General features: G+C 36.2%; 1 protein-coding gene across 2 annotated transcripts in view; it reads left to right on the plus strand.

Annotated features, from left to right (window-relative positions):
* Positions 1–23,342, plus strand: part of GRM8 (glutamate metabotropic receptor 8) — a 765,391-nt gene that overhangs the window by 461,872 nt on the left and 280,177 nt on the right. The gene's annotated exons all lie outside the window — the stretch shown is intronic.

A 23,342-nucleotide genomic window follows, 5' to 3' on the forward strand; every position in this document is an offset into this window, starting at 1 on the left:
TATGGATTGGTAAAATATTTTTCAGAAGAATATTAAAAATCAATATGTATTGTGTTCTGTAGTTTGCTATCATTTCTCATGTAGTGAATAAAAGGAGTATATCTTCTGAATTGGAAAGTGGGATCTTTGTGGTGACAATGTTAACTTTAAAGGCTACACTTTTTTAAGGACTCTAATCTTCAGTAACTGGAGGAAGTGACCTTTGAAGTCACAGAGCCTGGGGAATTGACACAATTTGGGACTGGTTGTAAACTCATGCTGAGCAAAATGTCTATGAAAACACACTCTACAAGGTTAATAGTCTGATTTTTTTTTCAAGTTTGTATACCAGGAAAAAGAATGTAGATAATTAACACTGCTGGTGCCAAGGGCTGTTTTTTTTTTTTCTTCCCATTTCTTATGTGGTTTTGGTAATAAAGAGAGCAAAGACATTCTGTCTTATTTTAGCCTTTTAGTTTTGGTGGTTTCTGAGTTCCAAATTGATATTTTTCCTAAGACTTGAAAAAAAGCCAGGGAAGTAAATATTGTGCTTTATTTTCAAGGGTCATTTAAATTGATGGAAATCTATACTGCTATTGATGATCCAGAGTAATTCCTTGTGGGTACAACTATTTCTCATAATTTATCATGGCATTGTTGATTAGCCCCAAAGCCCATTTTTTATGAGTAAGCATTTTCATACGTGATCATTGATCCCCCAAGAACCCCTTTCATGGTTCTTTTTGGTAGTGTGGTCTTTGGCATGTTTTCTCCTTTTGTTTCAATTTTTCTTCAATCTGGAAATAATTTAGGCCATATTTTCTAAGTATCTCTGTTTAGAATTTTGTTTTAGCAAAACAGAACAATTACTATTTGCTTTTATTACTAACATTTACTAGCTAGTGAATTGGATCAACTGGTCTAAATTGTGGCATTGTACCTGTACACCACATGGCTACTGTCACAAAACTTGTGATCCCTTTCAAGTCTTAAGTTCTATTTATGTAATTCTGAGTCTAGTAAACTCTCTCACCTACATGAGTAGGTCAGGTTTATGCAGATCTTTACTGCAGTACCAATGGCTTTACATAGTTTTAAAGTTTGATTTCCAGAGCTGTTATGGGGTATGCAGGGCAGGGGTAATTATCAACCCCATTTTCTAGCTCAGGAGTTCTGGCTCAGTGTTCAAAGTGGCATGTGCTGATGAATTTGTGAGTACTGGAACTGTCCGTTGACTACAAACCCACTGACTCACACCCTTCTCACACCATCCTAACCAGCTCTTATTAGAACAGACCAAACCAGGCAAAATAATATAAAAACACAGTAGGTGGGTTACTCTTACGGAGAAAACTATTACTTTATTTTTTAAAAGTATTGATCAGAAAGAAAGTAGTAAAAGAAGACACTTTTTATGTCAATCAGAAAAAAAAATAAGATTGGAAAGCAAGCTGATGGGAAAACTCATGAAAAAAAGGTCACATAGCAGCACAATCATATTCAATATATTCTTCCAACTTCTGTTTCTGGAAGGGAAAAGAAAGTACAAAGGGATTGGCACAGATGTGAAAGTGTGTTCGGTGGTTTAAATTATATTTTAGAAGAAGATGTGAATTCTATAGTATGGACTTCAGTAGGGAAGATGAGAGAAGGATTAGGAAGGATATTGTATCTCTTATCGAGGAAGGGCAGTGCAGAATGGACATTTGCTGTAGCCTGTCTTCCTACTGATGGGTGGGGTGCAAATCTTGTCCAAAGCTGTAGAAAGTCCAGGTCGTTTGATTCCCCATGACCACTGAGACAGTTTAAACAATGACAAAAGCTCCTGGTAACCTATGTAGAAGACTTTTTGGTTTCAATTGGAAAAATGGCTGTTTTCTAGAACTGTAGATATATTGCAGGCTGAAACTACTTGAATTGAAGGGGCTGTGGTAGTAACATCAGGGAAGACAATCAGGTTCAGATGAATCAATGATTACAGCTGAGAGTCATTTAGAATAACTGCACCTAATTGTTTACCTTGAAGCCACTGGCCTTCAAACTTAAGGGTGCATCAGAATCACTTTGCTAAAAATCCAGATTGCTGGACCTTAGCCAAGAGTTTCTAATTTAGTATAGCTGGTGTAAGACCTGAGTTTTTCCTAAAGTTCCCTGTCAGGATGCTGCCACTATTTTGGTACAAGGACCATACATTGCTGACTACTGTTTAAATATAGCTCTGATGACTGGATTTCCAGGAGCAATGGATATTGGTTAAAAGAAACACAACCATTCACTCTGAAGCTCTTTGAATTCCCATCAAGAAAACAGATGCTGACCCAGAACCAGCACAAAGTATAATCCTCCTGCTGACCTCCCATAGTCTTTGTTCCTTAGGGGCATCCTGAGGCTATGAACCTTACTCTCTAGAGTACTGTCTGCCAGATACTGGAATAAGAACAGCATTTTGCATGTACCATGAATCTTTTAAATCACCCCTCTGGAATTTTTTACTTAAAAATCTATGGGTTTTCATTGAAAGAATATTTATAAATACTGGGCACTCCTGATTTCTGAGGCAAACTCAGCATCAGCAAGCTTACACCCTTGATGAGAAGGAGCAGAGAATACACAGGTGTACCTATTCAGCCTCTGTTTCTATCTCTCCATCTTTCCAGAAGAACCCTGTTTATTTGCAATTACATGTTAATTTCAGGATAGTGATTAATAGCCTGATTAAAACAGATGCTTATCTGTTTTAGAGTTGCATTTTTATTTCCATGGAATTCAGTTAACCAACCCTATCATTCTTTTACCCACAAGCTGTGCCCCAAAGACGATTTTGCACTTGATGGAGACAAATTATAATCGTGGGCAAAACACTTGGGAAGATCATTAAAGGCTTGTGCTGTTGAGCCCAGGCCTGTGCACTGTATTACCACTCTGAACTCCTGAGCAAGGAGAAAGGAGAGCTCTGCTGCTTCTGTGCCTGAATGTATGCAGAGCTCAAAGGGTGAGTCACCACCTCAAGTTGGCAACCTCCCAGGACTTCAAAAAAACCGATCTGGGAAAGCTGCCTCATGTGAAACAATACAGACAATGCTTTGCATTTCAGGACTGAATACAGTGCGGAAGGTAGAAAGATAATAGTAACTCTGAAAGAAGTCATAAAGTACATGTGGGCAAAGAAAGGTGGTGGCAAGCCAAGATGTTTAATTATCTAAGCATGCCATCTCCATGTAAGGTTATTTTTTTTTTTTAAGTAAAAATGTAGTCATGTAATATTCTGAAGAACCATGTGCCATATCTGAATAGGTCTTTTTCTTGCTTTCTGTCCATTTAGTGCACTAACTGCATATATCAGATGTAGAAGTCATTGTTTCACATTGTTCAGGTGGGTAACAGTGTATATTAGTAAGATTAGCACTTTAGCATGAATGGTTCATTTCAACAGATGCTTAGATTCCACATAGAAGTCCAGCACTCTTGTTTATCAAATCGCACCCTAGAGGCCTCAGAGTTAATGAGTTAATGAGAATCTCACATTTCCTCCCTCACAGGAAAGGCATCTGACACGATTGCAGTCTAGCAAAGCAGCGGGCACCCCCTGACATTCATGGCAAGTTATTCTACTCCAAGTCCCAGATTCTCACCAACTGAGCCACCAGGCATTCGTGTCTGTATACGCACTTTATGGGACCTTGCTGCTGCTCTTTCTCATTCACCTTCACTTGTTTGGAATCTAGACTGTTCTCACCATATGTTCCTGCCACCATTAGTGCAGTCCTGAGTCCAAGGATGGTCTCGGATTTGGCAAATACCTCTTCTCTGACTTTTTTAGCACAGCCATATGAAAGTAGCTATTTACCTCTAGGACTTAGTCCTTAAGGAAACAGTAAACTTTTAAATAAAATGCTAATATAATAGTTTAAAACAATGGCTAATACAACAATATGAATAATTACTAATGCAAAAACTGTATTTCCAACATATAATTTAAATTTTTGCTGTGAATGGCTGTGTTGTCTGTTGTATCCTTATGAAGTGACATAAACATAAATTTCTCCTTAGGAAATAGAATATATCCACTTAAGAATATATCTTAAGAGGTCTTAATATATACTTACCATGCTAGTAATATCCATTTTCGTTTGCTTTTTTAAAAAATGTAGTCTATCATTATAATGACTTTAAGTGTATGTTCTCATACAGACCAGTTTTGGAATTAAACAAATAAAATATTTGTATTTCCTATTATAAAGTGCCAGCTGGGAAGCAGTTTAGTGATTCAAGTCTTTGAATCACTTCATCTTCTTCCTTTTGCAGAAATATTGATCTGATCTATATGATGTAACCCACATAGCAAACTTGGTCCCCAAAGTCACTCACAGGGTAGAAGAAGTAACTGGCTGGAATAGCAGAGGCGACCTGTAGTTCCTGTTCCACTAGAATGACATAATTTTAACAAGTCATGATATCGGATAATATCCATCTATTTTAGGGAGAGCATTTTTCATATTTCTTCAAGCTTGTTATTTGTCACCAACAAATAAGGAACTACTTTCTCCTGATGCTCAGTTTTAGTTATTTATATTTTAACCTATGTTATTTGTCATGGTCTATGGGGTTTCAACATTTTTTAAAAATAAATTAACTTCTGTGGAACATTAACCTGTACAACTGGATGTTGGTCCTGATGAAGAGAGCAGCCGCCTAAGAACAGCAGAGTTTCCATCATCTGTCAGGGCCGTGAAGATAAAAAGCTCGAAGCTGCCATAAATTTATAACATTGAAGCTGACTAGGAGTTTCTTGCTGTTTCTTTATATGTTGCCTTGTTTACAGGGCCATAATTATAAACTGATTACAGCTGGAGAAAATCCCTCTGTTGTTCTCCCCACTGAATAGTAATTATTCTGTTTTTGTGGATCATTGTGATTTTTTTTGGTCTTTTGAATATTATTAGGCTATTTTAGATTTCAGTATGGCTTCTGGCAAGGAAGAAATGCAAAATAAGTGTAATATATGTAAGATGTTTATAGCAATTATCCTACTACATGCTATAAATCATATTGTAGAGACATGACACATATACTTGAAACAAAATGTTTGGTTTCTCCATCTGTAGTCATTCGTAATCTGTTTGCTCTTTGTTCTATTTTTCTCTCTTCCCTGATAATATGTAGATAGCTCAGAAAAACTTTGTTTCAAAGTTAGAATGACATATATTACGGGTTTCACATATATTCTGGACAATAGGAAAAATCTATTTCTGTGTGAAGAATAGCTTGTCTTTCACTAAGGCTGCATTTACGTTGCTTACAAAACAAAGCTACAGAGTGCTTTCTCTCTCTCTCTCTCTCTCTCTCTCTCTCTCTCTCTCTCTCAATTGATGCTTTAAAAATTGACCTAACCAAACTGATAGCCTTCTCAAAGGCATAATCTGTGGATCATTTACTACAGTATATGTCTAATTAGTCCAAATGCTTTCTTGGTATGCTAGTAATTATATGTTTACCTGCAGAGTTATGATAAAGTCCTTGGTAGGGTAAAAGATAATTGATTTTCTATGTCTTTTAATGTAATAGTACTTTTTTGATCATTGTAATAGGTAGGGAGGGAGAATGAATTTTGTCTACATTCTAGGACATAAGAGCTAATCAAATGAGACTAAAATAAGGTAAATACTAAGAAGATGGTGGAGAATGAATAAAATAAATGCAAAGGATATTTGAAAGAGGTTTGTTGTTGTTACTTGGAATTGAACTCGGGGACACTCGACCACTGATAATTTCCCCAGCCCTATTTTGTATTTATTTAGAGACAGGATTTCGCTGAGTTGCTTAGCACTTCAATTTTTGCTGAAGCTGGCTTTGAATTTGCGATCCTCCTGCCTCAGCCTCCTGAGCCACTAGGGTTTGAGGTGTACGCCACTGTGCCTGGCTGAAGGAGATTTTTAAATGTTACAATGTTCAGGCAACTTGCTGTTTTTGTTGGATTTGACTGAAGTTTCATGGCAGAAAGTAAGAAGCAAGTCCATTTTCAAGGCTGGTACTTTAAGATAGAAAGAATTAGGTGGAGGGATTTCCCTTGTTATTAGGTATTTGTGGTATGTTTGATTTTTCAGGTGATATTTGTGTCTAAGAGAATAAAACTGATCACAAACAAAAACTTTTAGAAATTTCTCTGAATACTAATTAAATTAACTAAAGATTGAATCCCAGTGAAATTTTCCTTAGTTGCAGAAGTTGTATAATTGAGACACAGTCACACACACACACACGCACACACACACACACACACACACATATATATATGTAAGAAAATATCAAGTATCCAAAAATAGAAATAAAAGGTTTATATTAAATTGAGTTAGGCAAGTCGATGTTACAGTAAGTCAAAATAAGAAAGCTTAAAAAGAAGTTAAAATGGAGCAAAACCTTAATAAATACCAATTTAATTAATAAATTTCTCAGCCAGAATAGCAACTATTATTTTGTAAGTATTTTATAAGTGCAATGTGAATAGAGGAATCTTGGGGGACAATTTCTTAGTTTGGGAGGGAAAAGTAATTCATTTCACAATATGTTTTCATGTGAAATTTTATTTTTGAAGAAAGATATTTTCCATTAGCAGAGTAGAACATAACAAATTGCTTAAAAGTTAAATGTGCTCACTTATCTTAAAATGACTGGTATCCAATTATTAAGAGAACACTGTACAATCATTTTCTTTCCTCTTCCTGTTGACTCCTAGCAATCTGGTAAGAGGGTCATCTTCTGCATAGTTAAATTACATGCCCATATATTTTTTGGTTGTTCTTTCCTGTATATGTACAACTTCTGGACCTGATGGTGTAGAGTCTAGAAGTGAATAAGTGTTAACAGAATGCTCTCTGGTTGGTACCCTGGGGCAGCATCCATTATTAAAACTTCTATGTGAAGCAGTCTGCCTTGCTGGTGTGGGACACTTGTTGCGCAAGAATGAGAGTATCTGAATGATGATTCTTCAGAAGAGAAAAATGAGCTAGAATTGCAAAAGCAAGAGGCACTGGAGACCAACTTTGTTTCCTCTGGATGAGACATGTACTAAATACGGGGGCAGGGAAGAGCCAATATTGTGTCAAAAAGTAACATTTACAAATTGAAAAAAATATGGCACTGAAAATTACCATATGAAGTTAATTGAGAAAAGAGTGGAAAATAGTCACACAGTTCAGAAACCTTTGTAAACTCAACTGATCTACTTCTAAATTAGGGTATCACATCCAACAAATCGACTGAAATTCCATACATGCCCACTATAACCACTTTGGAGAACTTGTCTTATTTATTTATTTACTGTATTTACTATGAGATTATAAGAGTGTGAAATAGAATAACTACTTGTTGTTTTAGGATTATAATTGGAAAATAAAAGACAAAAGGTTGCCATGAGGTGGCCTATAAAGGTAAGACTAAACTCTACCTGTCGCTTTTCATTATGTGGCAATGGGAAGGACCCTTTGCCACTGGAATGACTAATATGGAGGTTTGGAGAGGGAGCACTAACATTTGGTGAGATGTTACTGTGTGCACTCGAGATGAAACAAATTAAAAAACCATAGTCCTTGTCCTTGTGGACCATTAAAGGCGTTGCTTTGAATTAAATAGGATGCAAAGATATCTTTTGAAAAAGACAAACAAACAAAAGGGAGAGTGTCTTTAAAGTTTTTATTTTCTTTCTTATATTATTTATTTATTGACATATACAAAAATATAAAGATAGTACATCTTAATGGAGTATCATGTTTCAATTCAAGTAACATTGGGAAATGTTTAAATCAAATTAAGCATATTTATGTCCTCAAACATTTACTATTTCATTATGATGAAACATTTCAAAACACTTTCTTCTAGCTTCTTGCTATATAGAGTACATTTTTGTAATCTATAGACATTCTACTGTGCAATAGCACCCCAAAACTTCTGGTTCCCATCTAACTGTAACTTAGTACCCATAAATCAACACTTCTGTCCCTCCCTCCCTCCTCCTCTGCCTGGATTCTGGTAACCAGCATTTGATTCTCAACTTCTATGAGATCAATATTTTTAGATTCCACATATAAGTAAGATCACGTCATACTTGTCTTTCTGTGCCTGGCTTATTTCGCTTAATGTAATGATCTCCAGTTCCATCCATGTTACCTCAAATGACATGATCTTATTCTTTTTATGGCTGAATAGTATTTGAGTGTGTATGTGCACCACATTTTCTTTATCCATTCACCAGTTGAACAGTAATTGGTTTATTTGAAGGCACTCAGAATGTTCATTGATTCAGTGAGGAGGCAAAATTATAGAGATACTCAGGTTAAAAGGCATTTAAAATTAAATGTCTTAAATGACTTTTATGAAAATAGGTCAAGAATACTGCAGAAATCATAGTTTTCGCATTTTGAAGTAGGGGGTCATTATCCCCTCATTCACAGATGACACTGAAACTATGAGAGGTTACATTATTTGTCAGACATAATAGAGATATAAGAGGAATTTTTATGATAAATTTAAAGTTTTTCCTACTGTACTAGGCAACCTCGAAAGACTAGTAGAATTAAAAGTCAAAATGTGGGGATGAACATGTCACTGTCCTTGGACTTAAATGAAGAAAGAGCTTGGTTTTACATCATTTAGGCTTATTCCCAGCTATAGGTAACAGAGAGTGGAAATGACACCTGTTTCAACAAGGTAGAACTTAATTTTTTTGCCTGGTACAATTAAGACAAAGCCGTCCAGGAATGATGGGGTGGTTCTGCCCTACACAGGCCTCAGGGACCACAGCTCCTTCTAGTTCATTGCTTTGCCATCTCTAGGGTCCAGTGCTTTGCTCTTGGTTCTAGATATCAGGTGAGTTTCTAGTGATCACATCAGGGTTTTAGGTGGCAGAATGGAGGAAAGGATGAAAAAGGATAAAGAGGCAAAGGCTATATAACTGTGTCTTTTAAGAAAGGCTCATAAAATTTGCCACATTATACATTGGCCTATGAGCTATTGGCAGCTAAAATTAGCTGCAAAGGAGGCTGGAAAATGAAGTCCTTGATCTGGTCAGCACTGTGTCCTGCTATAGACCTGCTATATGGTGTCCTAATGCATTGTAAGAAGTGGTGGATTAGTATCAGGGTACAACCAATGATCTCCACCCAGGTAGCCATGGTTTGTGTGATTGGGCCCAAGTCAGGTTGCAGGAGTCAGGATGTATACTGCAATGATGTAGTAGGGTCACAAATGGTCTTCTAAGAAGCCTGGCTCTGAAGCAGTGAGTGGTTTACCAGATGTTTCCAATACCTGAGGATGTCTCATTCCTAAAAGCATTTGACTATTGGAAAACTCACAAATTAAAAACAAGATACCACTTTATGTGGAATCTGAATATCAAGACTGTAATAGAATGTTAAAGGAAAATGTTTACTAGATGCTTAAAGGACTGATGTTAAATGAGATGTGTCTATCCAAGGATCTGGTCACAGTTATATCATCATCTAAATTCAGAACATTATTTGTAGGCTTATTCTTTATATAGACATTAGTTGTAATAAGAAAAAGAAGAACAATTGAAGTAGAGCTACACACAATATGGACACTTGACTGTGTGTCTTCTAAGTTTGTGGTAATGGGCAGATTGTTGTTGTTGTTTTTTTTTTTTCTGAGACTGTTTTCTTATACAAAAATGGGAATAATAAATCTTGCCTCCCAGACTTATTTCAAGTTATGCAGCAACATTTCCAACTTGTCTAGTATGGTGGTTGGCTTATGCAGATTCCTATAAATCCTAGGTCTTCTTTCAGCTTCTAAGAAGAAGGCTATTTCTGAACATTTATACCCTTGAACCTTTATATCTAAATGTAATTTCATCAAGCCTTCTCTATTTTCTATCTAGTCCTTGGTACCAGTAACATAATTTAGGTATCAAAAATAAATCACTGAGGAAAACAGACTTGTTAGAAATAAATTTAAAGTGTATCTAGGGCTATGATTTTCACATTAATTCTAAATTTATCAAATTTCTATTTATAATTTTTCTCACAAAATATGTTTTGATTTTCAAAGCATGTGATGAAAGTTAAAAGATGAAAATATTTTCAATTCTTTTTTGAATTTGCATGTATAAAAGTTTAAAGATGAAAATATTTTCAATTTTTTTCTCTGTATTTGCATACAAGGGTAATAATGAGAGAGTCTCATAGGTCTTGTTCCATCTCTCAAGGTGAAATCAGAGTTTGTTGTTAGAATAGATTCTGGGTTGTTCGCTCAGTTTTTCCTGGGCCAGAATTCTACTTCTGTTTTGGAATGTTTTCTAGGTCCTTATGGAACCTAGAGGTAAACCAAGGGCTATAATTTAGTTCATATGCACTGTGGAAGAATATCACATATTATATTAGTTAGGTTTCCTTTTAGGAAAGACTCATCAAATTAATTCACTCCATTTCCATTGTTAGTTAAATTTTTAGTCAAAAGCCTCACTTTTTGATCATAGGTAATGCTATGTATGTATTCTGCTTAATGGATACTGATGTTTTATTTATTATTTGGGAAGTGTTGAAATACAACCACAGGTTGCTGATTTATGAGCGTTTGCAATGAGCTGTCATGTGAGCACTCACCTCATCTTGGATCTGTTGTTTCAACACTGTCTAAGGTGGTTAGTCTCAGATGATCTATTTCCTCTATTATGGAAATTGTCCTGCTAGTCCATTTGAAGAGGAATACCTGCCCCCCCACCCCCCGCAAAAGAACAAACAAAAATAAATACTCCTTCCGACTATCTTTGATGAACATAAAAATAGAAGGTATAGATTTAGTTTATTTGACCAATGTTTTATAGTTGTACTTTAATATGTCTTATAATAGCTTCCTAGCATGGTACTTCATAGAATATTGGAAGTGAACAAGAGCCTATGGAAAGATAATTAGGACTATCTTATTTATATATACTTCTTTATCAAGAATCTCAGTTCAGGTCAGTTTACAAACATTGACATTAGTTTAAGATGTATTAGGGTGTTGTACCAGGACCAGCAAGAGCTCAGAGGAGTTAGATCCAGCCCCTGTGCTCCATGGAGTTTAGATTATTAGGGAACTAATACTTGGAAACAAGCTATAAATCAAAAAATTATAACTGCAAGATGAATCCTGCTTATCCACTAAACAGTCTGCAGCCTCTGCGTTGACTGATCCCTGTTGAGGAGTTGGAGTGAGGGTTCAGTTTGCATCCTCCCTGAAGATGTCTGGTAGAAGCAGAGGCCACCTGAATTAATTGGAAGGCAACAAGAGAGGTCATCTTGTCTGGTCCCTGTCCCTGTGAAGGATGGCACTGAAACTCTCAAGACAGATTGCGACCCGCTTTAATCAGGCGCTGGCATTATACCTATGCCTGTGCAGTGACCCCTAAAATTGGGAAGAAAAGTGAAAGACCTAGTCAGTCATCCAGAGGATTTGACTGTGCTCTACATTCAACAATTGTTTTCCTGTTTCATTGAGTGCTCCAGTACTACACACAGATACTATACTTATTTTAAGTATATGCATCTTATAGTTAATCTATTTTTAGTTTTTGTTCTTTTAAAATTTAAGTATTTATGACAAAATTCTTTGATTTCTGCCAGGTCAACCAAAAAACATGGTTCTCTGCTATTGGTTTTCCCTGATACAGTTTCCCATTGGATTGAGACAACTTTCACATAACTTATACCTTCCTGTTATTCATCTCTCCATAATTCACTTATTTCTTCAAGGTTTTTAATTCCTCATGGGAAATCTCATTTAGAGACTCCTTTGAATTTTACTTATCATTGATGGAATGTAATTAAAACAAGAAAGAAAGTGTGGCCAAAAAGAAGCACCATGTCATAAAGGGAAAGTCATGGTATTAAGTAACTCGGGGGTCCTTTTCTGGCTCTGCCATGATCTGCTGGAACTGGGAAACTCACTTGGTCTCTTGGTCCAAGTTTCAGCATTTGTAAAATAAGAGAATTAAAACAAGTTAGTGAGTTTCAAATGTTTTAAAACTACCTTCTAGATTAATAATTTATGGTGTATGACAACACAGAACACCTATCTCATTACTGAAATAAAGGTTTTAAGAAACCTTGCTTCCTGTTACTATTTGTGATGTGCTTGATTTCACTTAATTTTGAAAATGTATTATACAATGATTTCAAGAAACACTCATAGGGTATGTCACAAAGTATAGAGAAAGCAGATGGGGACGGTTTTCTAAGTCATTTTTTATGGGCATTCCTATTTTATGAATTACCAGTTCTAGGGTCTGGTAACATGTCTTCTGCAGTGATATTCCTTCATTGTTGACAGCATTTGAAAACAAACAACAGTGTAGAGGAATCGCAAGGTAGAATTAGAGAGGAGAGGAGAAGAGTTATATTTTCCTATGTTTATATTAAAGGCAGACTATCATATTTAGTAAGAGGATGATACTAGGAATGTGCAAATGAGATGATTGAAGTCAGTTTTGTTTTGTTTCTCTTTCTCTCTCTCTCTCTCTCTCTCTCTCTCTCTCTCTCTCTCTGTGTGTGTGTGTGTGTGTGTCATTGGGGATAGGACTCAGGGCCTCATGCATGGTAGGCAAGTGCTGTATCCCTGAGCTGCCTCCCCACCCTGAAGTCAGCCATGGAACCATGTCTGTCATGGAAACAACTCTTATGCCACCTCCTTCCCCAGTTCCTGCACCATACCCTATATCCAAGAAGTTTGTTAATAATTGACTAAGGACAACCCAATGTTGGATCCTTAAATCTGAACATACAAATGCTACAAGTCAGACAGAGTAGTCTCATAGTGTCAAGAGCGCACCCAGAGTTTTAGGAAGAGAAGGCTAGTAGAAGTTCATTGACCTGTCTCAATAGGAAGAGACACACTGTGTTGATTGCCCATTAGGCCAGTGTGAAGTTCTTACTGGGACACCACATTTCTGGTGTAGACAGTCTTGCCTAGCTCACTGAACAGCATCAGGACCGATGCAAATATAGAAACCAGGAACCTAGAAGTCACTTTTAGCACCACTCTTTGCTTCAGCTCCCATATCCAAATCCTGTTAATTTTGTCTTCTAATAGTCTCAAGTGCTTTCATGTTTCCCCTTCTTCATTAACACCTGAGCCCATGCCACTGTACACTCCTGTCCAACCTATGAAATTACCTCCCGAATGACCTTCCCATCTATGCTTTCCTCCTTCTTATCGGGTCTCCAGACCTAGTGCTATTTCTGAATAGGGAATCAGGTTATGCCACCTTTCTATGGCTTCCATTGTTCTTAGGAAGAAGATAAATTGACTCTGTGTAGCTGGCAGGGTCTCTGGTCTCCTCTTGGCCCTCCTCTGAGAGAGCCTGCTGCCTCAGTCTCAGCCTCCTTGGCCTTGTTTTGACCCTTTGTGCTGTTCTGCTCCCCATTACTGGGCTTTTGCCATTGCTATCACCTGCTCTTGTACTCTTTCTATGTACCTTGCTTACTTAATTCACTCCCATTTATCTTCCAGATCTTAGCCCTGGTGTCACTCTATGACCCAAGGGACAGGTCAGTTTTTGTTTACTATTGTATCCCACTCGGTACTTAGTATATCACAAAGCTTAATGAGTGATGATAGTAAGATGATTATAAGAAAAATGGCAGCCTCTTATGTAGTGCCTGTGGCTTTTCACATCCTCTTTAGACTGTCATATACATTGACTCATTCATTATGACAGCCACCCTATGGGGGAGATACCACTGTTATCCCCATTTTACATTAAGCAAACTGAAACATAGCAGGTTAAGGGACTTACTCAAAGTCCCATAACTAATAAATGGTGAAGCTAAGATCTGAACCCAGGAAGATGGGATACAGTGTGGGTGTTCCTAACCACTAAACTAAATTACCTTTTTTTCGTCTTTATTGAATGAATATACAAATCTGAATACCTGGTTTCACTTTCTGTTGCAATTTTTTACATTTGTGTGGTTGGAAAAATGTTGCACATTATAGAAGTTAAATATAACACTTTATAATGGTTACTATTTACTACATAATGGCCTGGATATCCTATATTATCTCATTTAATTCTCACAACCATCACACACACAAAAGGTTGAAATTCTCATTTTATGAGTGAAGAATATAAGATTCCAAAGCAGGGTCTAAAATCTTGATCAGTCTCATTCTGGAACCCTTACTCTTTTGCATTTTTCCTTTGTCACATAGGAGAAACACAACCTAATCTGTGCCTTCCGGGAGGCATGAAATTTAAAGAAGAGGGGAATAAAGTTTTGAGCATTAAAAGTGAATCAAAATTTATGAATTATGCCAAGAATAACTAATTACAAATCAAATCAAATATTCTTCTTTTGTAGAGATACAAAATATGAAATATCAAGGCATTAACTTAAAAAGAAATAATGTGGGTGATATATTGTTACTGAGGATTCCCAAAGATTTGAATATATTCAGCAGATAATTCATGTTCTCAAATGGGAATTCAATACTGTAAGTTTGTCAAATCTCCTTCAATTAATTTTATAAATGGATACAATCCTAATGAAAGATACAATTTCTTGAAGTAGTAAGACTTGTCCAGAAATATTTTAAAATAAGAGTATTATAGAACCAATGAACCAATGATGTGATCTAACATCATAAAATCACAGTATTGACATACCAAAAGACAAAAGGGTAGAGCAGGGACTCCAGATATATATCCCAGAATTTATAAGAATTTGATATGTATTAAAAGTGACTTTACATACATTAATGGGACAAAGTATACATTCAACAAATAGTACTGGGAGAATTAGCTTACTATTTGGAAAAATATTTGGGACCTCTTCCCTGCCCCAAATATCATATTGAGAATCAAGAAAGAATTAAATGAAAAGATCTAAGTCCATTAAATAACTAAAGGTTATATGAGCATCTTAAAGATTAAAGACGATATTAAAAATTATAGTTTTCCTACAGGAAAATATAGCGAAGTGAATACAACATTTAAAAAAGAGCATATCACAATGTTTAAAGAGGCAGAGAAAGAAACGTAGAAAGACACCAGAGCAATGTGCATATGGTGGCTAAGATGGGAGCTAATGCATGTTCTTTACTTTCTTTTTTATAAAATTTTATTTTCTAGTCAAACCATGTGTTACTTTTATAATTAGGAAAAAAAATAAATTTATTTTTGAAAGGCAAATCCTAAGCCAAGCCATAGGGTCTATAATGACTGTAACATATTGGATAGGGAAACATTAGAAGTCTCATCTGACAGGAAATTCTGATAGGAAAATTTGAATTAATTTGTAGAAGTATGTTATGATACAGATATGAGCTGTCCCTCAAAAGCTCCTGTGTTAATGTAGGAATGTTCAGAGGTGAAATGATTACTGTGAGAGCTGAAATCTCATGTGTCCATCCTAGTTTGAATGGACTAACTGGGTGGTAGCTGTAGGTGGATGGAGCATGGCCTGAGGAGGTGGGTTACTGAGGGCATGCCCTGGGTAGGGGGGTGCTTATCTTTCCTGTTGCCCCTTCCTGCTCTCTTTCCCTCTCCCTCTGCTTACTGGTCACTGAGCTGTCCTCTGCCATGCCCTTGTGGCATGATGGGCTGCCTCACCTTAGGCCTGGAGCAATAGCATGTGCTGTATATGGACTGAGACTACTGAAACCCTGAGCCCCAAATAAACTTTCCCTCCTCTAAGTTGTCCTTGTCAGGTATTTTGGTCACAGTGATTCAAAACTGACTAACTCAAGAGGGATGTCTTTAATATACTTTAAAGAGAGAAACTTCACCATCCGCAATAGTTTTATTCATTGTTTGAATCATACTTTGTCTCTTATGTGCATGATCTAAGATGATTATGTAGAAAAATGCAAATGACCGGATTTAATCAAACAGCCTTTTCTTTCTTTAGGGACTTAGAGATCTATCTGTGAAATAACTTGCTCTCCCGTAAAGTCTTTCTTTTAAACTGGTTGTTTTGCCTGAAGATAAGCTCTTAATCTTATTTGCCACTTAACTTTAGGTTTCTCAGTGTTTTAGAAACCCTAGGGCATTTCATGGATATTTTAACACCTGAAGGGGACACCTGGCACCTGCCTAAAGTACTTTCCACTTCCTGCCAGGCACAAAGGAGAGAAGTTATTGTGAGCTGATCTAGAGCTCTTCAGTGGTTGATTTACAAGTGTTTCCTGATGTGTCCTCAAGCAGTTGAGAGCCTTCAGTTCTTGCTACTGCATTTAAATTACAGAAGAAGGTAGAGAGCAGTTGATTTTCAGCAAAGGACCCTTACCTTGCAATTTCCTCTGCCCTTTGTAAATAGGTAAGGCAGAGGCTCAAATGAATTCATTAGCCCAAAACACCTGTCTCTACAGGTCCTTGACAAAGCCTACATAGAATCCAAGAAGCAAAACTGTAGGTGTGGAATTCTCCTTTGAACTTGTTATTTTCATAGAGAAATCCTTTAGAGACATAAACACACATACCTCCAAGGCTAAAATACACTATTATCATTTTGTAAGTATGAATTTATAAACTTTATTATCTTTGTCTTTCATCATAAATACCCAATCATCTTGCTTGTGAATTTCAGCCCTTTTATGCCTATTTTATCACAAATGCATGGCCAAAATTCACAAGCAAGATTAATTTTTTTTGTAGTTTGGAAAATTGCTCAAATTTTTTTTTGCAATGTACTGAAATACATTGTATTGAAATACATTTATTAGCATTTCTGTAAAGGCTTACATTATTTTTATACTTTTATACTTTTGATACTTGTGCTTGTATACTCTTTAAATATTAACAAACATGTATATCTGAAATATGTTTTCTCGTACTCCTGTACTTTTAATTTCTGCTATCTCATCCTATTTCCATTTTTTATGTGGTCTGCCTAATTTGCATCTCTACCTTCAACTTATGCTTACTTCAATTCACTTTGCAGTTCATTCTCAGCAATAATCTTAGGTGTTGACGATGGCTCTCTGTTTCAAGTGAATAGTATTCAATATTTGTGCCTAGCATTTAGAAACACTCCATGATCTAATCTAAGTTGTTAAACTGAAAAACAAAATTGGTGACTTGAGACTTGGAAGCTGGGAAGGAAGCATCTGAACCAGAGTGAAGAGTCACAGAGTGGACAGCAGATTGAGGTCCTGTGGTTTGGAGACCTCATGCTAAAGTTAAGAACTTATGGTGGCACAGATAGGTGGTTGGCACCAGTGGACAAGGCTGATAGAGGGAGAACCCCATCATGGAGGCCTTGGTAGGCTATATTCCCAGGTTAAACCAGGTAGAGTAAGGTTCGGGAATGTGTCTGGTGCTACACGTTTCAAGTTGTCCAGTGGGGATCCAACTGGACCCCAACTGGTCTACTGTCAGTTCAGTCCTCTGTCAGGGCCAGCTGCTTCCATCAATTTATCTTTCTTATTTATCTCAGGGTCCATGATTTCATGCCCCTGCAGTGTGTGGGGTACATATTTATGTGGGTAGCCTGGTGCTCAGGAGACATTCCTGTGTAATTGAGCATGCTGCTCAAGTTCCTTCCCTAAGATCCATTTATTATATCTTTGAACTCAAATCAGATTGCATTCAGCAAAAAATGAGCTATGTTTGCTTACTTGATGGCAATTACTCTTTAGTTCACAGTACAGTTTTTTGGCAAGATTCTCACTGATTTAAGTGTCACTGTGCTATGCAATTACAACATATATGTGCAGTATTGGGAAAGCACAGATGAAGCAGGAAAGCCTTATTCTTGGTTATCACTAGTTAGTCATGGAACTCTTGCAGAATTCAGAATGGCTTTTAAATCCAGTCCTACATATTAATGTATTTATTCATGTAAAGTTCACAAATTTTCTTCTTCCACTTACCATTGTCCCCACAGCAACTCCAAGAAAATGATGTAATTGTTTAAAACAATTGCTCCATATTCAAGAAAAAGACAGAAGTTAAGAAAAGAAAAAAATATTTTCTAACCTACATTTGTAACTTAGAGTCTGAGATTATTTATACCCCAAACAGAGTCAGTAATAAAACAATGCAATCAACTGGATGTTTGATTTCATGTGAATTAAGCAACTGACAAGACTATTTCTCCTCCTCCTCCTCCTCTTTCTCCTCTTCCTCCTCCTCCTCTTTCGGCCCTGAATTGACTGCTGTTTATTAGACCATCACCACATTAATATTGGAAATTTTGTATGATTAATTTCAGGAAAATGAAAACAGCCATCTGACATATCAGTTTAGAAAACTGAATACCAGCCCAAGAAATGGGAAATTCTTAGAAAGCAGAGCTCTGCAACAATAATGTGTGCATCAGAGAGTTTAAAATTCCTGTTGAGCTCTTCTTAGGCACCCACATTTTACTGTATACAAAGCTTTGCAATCTTGAGCTGGTTTGACTTTATATAGACCTAACAAAAGCCAAGAAGATGCACCATGGCATGTGAAAACCTAAACTGAAGTACATGTGGTATTTCTTGGACTAATAAGAAAGAGTGAGAAGTTTGAGATTTAATTAATGTAAGCATCAAGCAGTCTTGCTGTAAAATTTATGAGGCTGACTCCATCTCCCATGGTGCAAATGCTTTGCTATATGTTGTTAATTTTAAGCTATACACTAAAACACATCACAACTTTACAATCAGTGATGTTTTAAATGGATGGCTGACCTACAGCCTTTGACAATATTTAGCACTTTATAGCAATACATTAATGCTAACTTTAAAAACTATGTCATAATGAAAGTTTACAGCAAATTAAGTTCTTAAGTTCCTGTCCGCTTCCTAAACTCCTCTTTTGGATGAATAAGGGAATCAGATATAGGAAGTGAAGATCCACCTCTAGCTGCAGTAAAATCTTAAGTATTATCATGAGGCTCATGTTTAGTGAACAGACAAATACCTCATCTTTAGATGAATCTGAAGAGAAATATACTATATTTCTATTTTAATTTAAAAAGTCTCTTTCAGTCTTTATCACACCTGAGGAGTTCTCCCCAGATGGCGGTGAACCTCAACTCAGTGAGGTTCCTTGATGTCCTTGCAGAAAGGAACTTAAGGATGGGTCAAAGTGAGGTGCAGATTAAATTTACTAAGTGAAAGAAAGAAGTGCACACATCTGAGAGGCGGGAGGAGTACAGGCTTTGGAGAGCAATGAAACAGCTGCCTGTTAGCCACACTTACATGTGTAAAATCACCTAAGGGTATTTTTAGTTCTCCTTTCATAGGTAACCGGACATGTCGACCATTACGGGCTGGGGTTTCTTTTCTTCTTTGATATATTAGTGCACCTGTGGATAAGATCTAATAAATGATTTAATGGTGTTTTTTTTTTTCTGGTCAAGGTATGTGAAAGTGACTTTTAAATTGAGACTTTAAGTCCATACAAAAGTGGACTTTAAATCTAGAATTTAAATTGTGGCTACTCTAGTGTTGCCCCACATTCCTGCTTCCTACCTGTCCTGTCTTCTGTCCTACCTCATTTCCATTTGTTTCCATGTGCTTACATTGGCTTATATAAAATGATTCATGGTATCTATGGATTCATATGTGATACCAGTCACTAGACAGACTTCTGAATTTTTACTTTAGAAACTGCACAATTTGGATATAGTGAATCTTCTCTCAAACAAGTTGGATTTTATAACTAGCCAAGAAAATAAATGGTTTGAATAGGGAAAATTAAATAATTCCCTTTAATAAAGTGGTGTGGAATTTAAGAATGCATATAAATCCATTATATATGAAGTTGAACCTTTTTTTTTAAAGAAGAGCTGAAGAAGAGTATTATGTCTATTATGTTGAAGTTGCTTTATTACAATTAATCAGGAAAGGGTTGTATATAAATTTATCTTCATTATTAAATGATAGGGAATATCTTTATAGATCGACAGAGAGATTATAATAGCATTAAAATAAAATTATAATATATTAAATACAGGACATTTTGGGGATACAGAAAATTTAAAAATATTAAATATTTGTATTTTTCTAGCTCTGATGTGTGTCCCATGGATGTTGTGAAATTTCCAAATTCCTTCATGTTCTCACGGTCACTGCTTCCTTTGAAACAGTTTGGCTCAGGTGTTTTCTGCCAGTTCTGTGCTTGTTGTCCGCACTTCACTCTTTAGAAATGGAAACATAGACATCCTTCACCCTCCCTTTTCTTTAAAGCCAACAGAAGAAAGCAAAATTAGATTAAACAGCAATATTTACAAAGGAGGAGAGAGAGAGAGAGAGAGAGAGAGAGAGAGAGAGAGAGAGAGAGAGAGAGAGAGAGAGAGTGTATATAGTGGAGAGATTGACAGAGCAGTGATCTAATTAGCTTTAACCTGGAATGTTAGACATCTCTGTTTAAAAAAGTCCCTGCACAGGTGTTTTTTTTTTCCTCCTTGTGCTTAAGCTTTACCCTATGTTCTCCACTGACCCATCTCTTCATTTTCTATTCCTTTCCTTAGAGTTTTTTTTTTAATTTATAGATCATTCATATCTTTCTAGCATCTATTTGAAACCAGCTCCAGGCCTCCATGTGTGTCTAAGGACATGATAGAAGTTTTGAAATATACAGATACTGGGAATTATACCATTACCTTTCTTATCCACATGTTTTACATCTGGAGATTGAATTAACCATGGATCAGAAATATATTTTTTTTAAAGAGAGAGAATTTTTTAATATTTATTTTTTAGTTTTTGGTGGACACAACATCTTTATTTTATATTTACGTGGTGCTGAGGATCAAACCCAGTGCCCCACATATGCCAGGCGAGTGCACTACCACTTGAGCCACATCCCCAGCCCCCAAAATATTTTTTAAAAATTCATCTGCATAAAATATAAACAGGTTAGATTTTCTTGTCTTTATCCTCCAAATACTGTAGTATAACTGTTCATGTGGCATTTATATTGTATTAGATATCACAAGTAATCTACAGACAATATAAAGGATGGGTATTTACAAATACTACACCATTTTATGAGGGACTTGGGCATCCCTGAACAATGTATCTGCTGGGGTTCTGGAACCAATTTCCCAGAGAAACTGAGGGACAGCTGCATGGTCTTTTTCTAAAAGTGGGAGGGGTTTGATGAGGTTTTCTTCTAGTTGCACATACCATGAAAAAAATTATTTTCATTTTGATACTCTAATACCATAAAAGTAATCTCTAAACAGTAAATTTATATTGCTATTTTAAAGTATAGGATATTGAAGGGTAGTGGTTTCCAAAAGCTATTCCTCAGACTAGTCTGGGGCAGTGTTTGAAATGACAGATTCTCCTCATGCTCAAGTCAGGAATTTCTGATGTGGCCAATCTAGGGTGGTGGCACTCAGGAATCTGTATGTAGATGACTTAGCATGGGAACAAATGCTCTGAGGTTCACTGTCTTCCTCTTTAGTCATTGGGTTCAGTGATGCAATGTCAATGCAATGTCAACATCCAGGGATATCCATCTAGACTCAGGGACCTATCTTACAAGTACTTATAATTTTTTTTTAATAAGTAACCATCCTGGCTTTTTCAGGACTGTTTAGGTTTCAGTGCCATGTCCTGAGAAACTGCTCAGTCCTGAAATTTACCAGAGCAGTTGGTAATAGATAAGTGTCTATTAAAAATAGCTGGATCTATTTAGTGTCTGTAACTATTCTTAAATATTTACTTGAGTAGTCTATTTTAAGGTTAAAATTGTGGGAGTAAAATTGTAAGCAAGAGCTGAAAGGGGTGAAAGGGTCAGAACAGCATTCCTATTTCTGCATGGATGTGAGCTAAGATTATGTAACTAGGGTAAACTGAAGGAGAGAACATGCCTTTTGAAACTTTGTGTGAACTGATCATCTTTGTCTCCAAACCTACAAAAGTCTCAATAGGAAGTTTCAGGGAAATAATAATGCAGTTCCCTACAATGATTGCCTGAGTTTGGACATTGAGTGTGACTTAGAATCAGACTACTTAGACATATGATAGGTGATTGAAAATGTGAGCCTGGCAATTAGGTGATAAGAAAGGCATAGAAAACTAACCTTCCAAAGAACTAATTTCCAAAATGAATTAAATTGATTATCATAAATTGATTCTATTGTTTTGGACTCATAACAACATTTTGAATTCCAATTTATATTTCTAGACCATAGAAATAGGAATAGTTGACAGTGTTGATAATGAATAGATTCTAAGGTTAGAAATAGCCTTGCAGAATGGGTAGTTGAGACATGAGAAAAATCAGAAAATCCATGTTAAAGGGGAGGAGTATCATGATGGACTGTGGAGACTAGAACACAGTCAGCAGCACTGAAAGGAACAGAGTGTCACAGGTGATTGATTGAGATGGGGCATCATGGGTGGGGTGGGGGGTATACCCAATGATTGGCTGGATGAATAAAAATGAATAACTGAAGAAAGTAACTGGTTTTATGAGAATATAAATACCAATTATTAAAATAGCCATTTGAATTCAACTCTAAATTTAGCAGATCTTTGCATTAATAAAATAACAAATATTTGTTGGATTTATTGTAGATTAGAAACTAACATCCATTGGAAAGTTTAAAGTACTTGATTTTTCTTTCTCCAAATGTTACTGATGCATAAGTTTTGGGGAGGATGTGGAAGAAGCTCTGTTTTTGTTCCCTTAATGAACCCTTTAGGTCTTATTGTAATTCTTTCTTGAATGCCTCCCAATTATTCTCACCCACTAATGTTTTTTCCCTAGGGAAGGTGAAAATATTGTGTTTTCAGTCTGATATCTGGGGATGTTTCACAAATCTTTATGTAACCCATAGAACTATAAGTATAATCTCCATGTGTCTCAGTTTCCTCATCTTCAAAATAAGAACATTGAACCACAGTTGAGCTCTAATTTACCTTCCATTTTTAAAAAAAATCTCTGCTTCCAGACCAGCTTAAAAGTATTATCCAATGATAATTCTCAGCCCTAAATTTGCCTAAACGTAGGCACAATTACTTTGACATTCATTTTGAGAGATCTACATCTTTTTAATAGAAAATTAAAATAGAAAATTGAGATCAAAGAGAAAATAAATTGAATGATTCTTTTAAAGATAACTGGAGTCATTTAACAATACATTGTCATATAATAGTTATAAAAAGCTCCCAAATACAGCATATTCAAAACAAGAACAGATCTGAAGGGGGAAGAACTTACTTTAAAAAAAATTAGTTATGGGTGGACACAATATTTTTATTTTTTTTTTTACTTATTTTTATGTGGTGCTGAGGATTGAACCCAGTGCCTCACATGCGTGAAGCAAGTGCTGAGCTACAACCCCAGCCGCCCCCCTCCAAGAACTTAGTTACTTAGTTTTAGCCGCTAATCAAATATGATGCTCTTGGAGCTCAGAGAGATGACA

Source organism: Spermophilus citellus (genome assembly GCF_964194105.1).
Source record: "Spermophilus citellus genome assembly, chromosome: 3".
NCBI lineage: Eukaryota > Metazoa > Chordata > Mammalia > Rodentia > Sciuridae > Spermophilus > Spermophilus citellus.